We start from the raw sequence: 5328 nt of genomic DNA on the forward strand, positions 1-5328 counted from the left end.
GCTGGGTTGGTCTTGCAGAAGGGGGCTAACCCGGTCCTCCCGCAGTCTGCCAGGCTCTCGTTCAAGAGAGCCTTGGTCATGTCCTCAGCAACATCTTCAGGAAGATCGTTGCGGCTGTGTCTCAGGGGGTCATCCTTTCGGCCCGTGTACTCGCACATTAAGCCGGGGCGGCGGCTCAATGGGATCACCCGCCAGGAGATCCAGACTCGGACCAGGTCAATTCCATTGAGACCATTGCCCAGGAGAGCCTTGATCTTGTTGATGGTGGGGAGCAGAGGTTGGCGCTCCGCCTGAGTTAACTTGTCAGACAGAGGGTGAGTGGCTCCAGACGTGAAGGGCGAAAGCCGGGCAGCGGGCTCTCGTCAGCCGGCGACGTGTCTTGGCAATAGAACCACGTCTGGTTCCAGTCCTTTGGGTGACTCGGCGGCTCGGCGTAAGGGAAAAGGCAGTCTCTCCGTCGCTGAATGGAGATTCCGCCAAGTTCCAAACTTGGCCCGTTGGCGCACTCGTTCTGGCGGTTCAGGTAGAAGAGCTCTCTGAAGAGTAGCAGGCTGGGCTCTTCTCCAAGATAAACCTCGCAGAACACTTGGAAATTGCATATGTTGGACACCGAGTTGGGTCCTATATCTTGTGGCCGCAGGTCAAAGAAATTCAGTACATCCCTGAAGAACTTTGAGCCGGGCGGTGCGAAGCCCCGGCTCATGTGATCCGCAAAAATCACTACCTCCCCGTCCTTTGGCTGTGGTCTCTCCTCTGACGGGTCAGGGGCACGGTAGGACATGACGTCCTTCTTAGGCAGGTAACCTGACTTGACAAAATCTGCTAAAGTCTCGTTGGTGACATTGGACCTCATCCAATTGCAAGTGATGGAGGCTTTAGGAGCTTTGGGAGGCATGGTGAAAGCCGGCAGCCTATGATAAAAGGAAATGTCCGGTTTAATTATAAGCCGGAGGAAATTTACAGTTCAATGTTAAAGTGGCGGCTTATGGAGGGGACCAATGACATATATCTAGGTGCATCGGGTTATTTAAGCCGCCCGAGGTATTGAGAGTAATTCGATTGTCTACGGCCTTATCACAGATGAGCCGGAAAATTCTATGGCGCATGGTCTCCTTTGAGTCGGAAGGTTTTACGGCGCGTGGTTTCTTTAAACCGGAAATGTAAACCGCCATGACTCAATGAGTGCAGTTTTTTACTAAGTGTGGTGAAAACAGGTTTCACACATTGCAGTAAATAATTTGGATCAAAATGGTCGGTCAAAAGGAAAGTTTCTAGACCTAAAAACAGACGCAGGGGAGTTCTTGGGCTCGAACGAGGCCTTTATGCAGTAAAAAGAGTTCTACTTGCATTTGAAATGAGTACTAAACAGCCGCCGCATTGGTTCTATACTATCCTAAGATCAAAAGAGGCAGTAAAAAGGAAAACTACCAAGAACTCGTGGGCGGCGGCGAAGAACACGGAAGAACAGGACGAACCTACTGTAGATCTGTTCTACGGGGCAGTCAGAACTTACAGGTGCTGGTGAGTCGCGGAGGTCACCGCCGTTTTCTCTGGACACAACAGGTTGATGCAGCGGCCGGAGTTGGTGAGGAGGAGGAGACCCGCGGCGGCGACAGCAACAGAGCTCGAGCGGAGGAACAGTGGTGCGAGGAGGAAGACGGGTGGCTGAAGGCCCGTCGGACCGGGCTATTTATAAGGCCAGACTCATAAGTGGGCGCGAGAAACGAGGAGGCCACGGCGCGGTTATATCGCTTGAGAGGCGACTCGATTTTCGGGATGGCAGTAAAAGATAAGATCCGTTGCGGATCTGGTGGAGTAAAAAATGGAATTAATGGAAGATGACGTCACGGCGGATTACCCGGAGTCCAGAGGATGACGTCACGCCGGGTTATGGCCTTCACACAATTGTAAGCCGGAGATTTTCTGTCGAAAGAATTGAAGATTGACATGAGCCGGCTCAAATCAATCTGGGGCCTAATGTTGACGATATAGACCTTAGAGTCACCCGCCAGAAGGGGCCGGGTTACTCATAATGGTCACCGCCAGAAGCCCGGCGACAAGCTTGAAGACGGTGGGCCAAAGATGGGCTTAAGACCCGGATATGGCTTAAGGCCCGTAGTTACAATCATCATTATGGTAGAACTTGTAGTGTAAGGCAAGAATAGTTGAGAGTCCGAGCCGGACACTCTTATGAGCCGGCCGGGACTCTGAGAGCTGCTGGGCGTGAGCCTCCCTATATAAAGGGACGACCCGGCAGCGGTTTAGGGACAAGAAAGATCTCATCGAGAGCCAGGCATAGCAGTTAAGCTCCCTGGTCATCGAAACCCTAATCAATACCACCTCAACTGGACGTAGGCTTTTACCTTCACCGTAAGGGGCCGAACCAGTATAAACCCTCGTGTTCCTTGTCCCGTTAACCCCTTCAAGCTTCCTAGCGGCGATGGCTCCACGACTAAGTCCTAGCTTGAGGACATCTGCCGTGATAATTCCACGACACATATGATTGTCACTTTAATGACCTGCGTGTCAACCTTAAGTAATGCACTTATTTTATTAGCTATAGAGATAGCAATATTATCTGGTGCATCGACAAGGTGGTGGCAATCTTCATGAAGGTGAACACCGACGCGAATGCCGAAGACGAAGAAATGAAATACTTCTCCGTCAGAAAGGGCTATACCATATCATGCTATTATGAATTGCCTGAGATGTTTATCCCTTATGATGCACCCTTCTTGATTGCGCGGTAGTCGCTTTTTATTAGGGTGATCTCTCACTTAAAATATCAAAGTAGTTAGTGTTCATCCAAATGTAGCACCGTCTGAAATTCGTATCTTTTCGGGGTGCGCCATGTACACATGAGCACGAACGAATCGAGAGGAATGAGGCGGGTGAGGTCAGACCTCGCAGCAAGATCACTTGGTTGTCTTTGACGTTCAGGCAGGAAAGTCCTGAGCTCGGAACACGCCCATCGAAAGATGAACAAGAATCACATAGAGATGTGATCGGCAAGTTGGCCTACCGATTGAAATTCGTGTCATCAGTGATGAACCCGTCAATGGCATCGAATAGAAATATGGATCTTGAATCACTCTAAATCAATTATGAGAGATATTGATTTGAGTGGGAGCGCACTGTTGAATTAACATGTTTAATTCTCAGTGCAATTAATTATGAACACTGTCTAAGTGTTTCTTGCAAAATAGTTGTAGAATAATGGCTCGCGATTCCACTTTCCCTGTTAAAATTGAATAGCTGTTAAATATCTGGTTAAAACTTTACGATTGGTAACGTAATATGAGGATTGTCCTCAAAAGTGCCGAGAAGGACTTTGTCCTATCGCATGCTTTCCGTATCCTCCCGCTAATGCTATGGATCATGTGACTCTCGTCCTTCGATCCAAAAGCTAGAATTCTGTTACGGTCAAGTGGAATATGTTTGCTTCCATGAAACCCAAACTTCGAAAGTTGGGATAGTTATATGATATTCATGGAACTGAAAATTATTTTCAGATACAAACAAAGCAATGTTTGTTTGCAAGTATTAGTAAAAGTGTTTACTATGCATTTGACTGTTGGGAAAGGGATCCAGAAGAACGCCTGTCATATAATGACAGGTGAATAAAACAACAACTTAAGGAGAAAGGAAGTGTCCAAAGGGTGTTAGTATGACTTACACGCCTAGGAAGTCCGGGGCTAATGCCACTCTTAAGTTGGGTGCTTCTTCTGAGAGTAGGAGAAATACTAAAAGTTAAACTGTTAGAAGTATAAAGGCAAAAGGAAAGAAGACTGGAATATCCAGCTCATGTATGAATGTCATACAAGTTTTTGATGTATAGAAGGCTGGTCAAAGATATAGTTCTTGCGAATTATGGTTAAACATGTTAATCACTAATTCTTGGGTATTGTGAGTTCATCACAAAATTCCCGCTCGATTGCATTCTGTTGCAACTCGATGTAAGAACTACTATGGCCTGAAAGACTAGCTAGAAATGAGGTTAAGGTATACACAGGGAACATAGTAAATGTTACTATACCTTCCATCGGTGTATTGCCGTCTGTATTTATTTTCATAATTCATTTAGAGTTTTACAAACTCTATCCCATTGCATAAGGTATCTTGCAAGAAGGTTGTTCATAAGAGAACTTTTTATGTTCGATGTTATGAATAACACAAGGGCCATACTTTCATTATGAATGAGATGTATGTTATGAATATTGATAATAATACAATGCCTCTGGGTTTACTTTCGTAATTCATTTTAGAGTTTCATACACTCTAGCCCATTGCACAATGTTTGTTGCAAAAGAGTTGTTCATAAAAACAACAATTGTTGTTAAGTATTATGAATAACATGAAGGGCCATGCTTCCATCCAAGATGGCATGTATGTTATGAATATTGATGGTAATATGATACATCCATAACACTGACGCTAAATGTCGCAAGACTAAAAGAATACCACACAAGTGTGGCACTACATTTGGTCACATTGGAGAAACCCGCATGGAAAATTCCATTATGATGGATTTTGAAGTCTTTTTGATTTTGAATCATCTGACACTTGCAACTTTCCTCCGAAAAGTGAAGTGACTAAAATACCGTTCACAGGCCATAAGGAACGAACAACAAACTTATTAGTGATCATACATTTGATGTGTGTAGTCCGATAAGTGTTGTTAGTGGTGGATTTATTTATCTTCAGAAATGACTCAAGTAGATATATGGATATTTACTTGATGAGACGTAAGTCTGGATCTTTTGAAATCATTCGAAAGGTTCTCAAAAATGAAGTAGAAGTTATTGTAACAAGAAAATTATGTTTCTGCAATTTGATTGCACAAAGGAATATTTGAGTTACATGTTTAGCGAATGTCTGATGAGTTGTGAAAGGGGTTTCATAACTTGCACCTCCCGGAACACCACTGCAAGTGGAAAGTCTGTGGAGATGTAATCAAACCATTTATGACATGGTAAGGTCAAAGATGACATAAATAAATTTGTCATTATCCCTTTTAAAGTGATGCTTTAGAGACTGCGGCTTTTACACTGAAAAGAGCTACATCGGGTCTGTTGAAATGAAGCCATGGTATGGTACGCCCAACCATGTTATATCTTTTCTTAACATTTGGAATATGGGGCTTGTGTAAAAGGTTACAAACCTATTCCAAATCAGACAAGTGCTACTTTGTAGGTTATACCAAAATGTTGGGTATTCCTCCCTCACTATACCGAGGCAAATAGTTTTGCCGCGAAACGGTGTGCTTTTAAAGAGAATGGTTCTTTCAAAAAGGTGAGTGGGAGAATAGTGCAACTCGACGAGATAAAC

This window comes from Triticum aestivum, chromosome 4D (assembly GCF_018294505.1).
Source record: "Triticum aestivum cultivar Chinese Spring chromosome 4D, IWGSC CS RefSeq v2.1, whole genome shotgun sequence".
Classification (NCBI taxonomy): Eukaryota; Viridiplantae; Streptophyta; class Magnoliopsida; order Poales; family Poaceae; genus Triticum; species Triticum aestivum.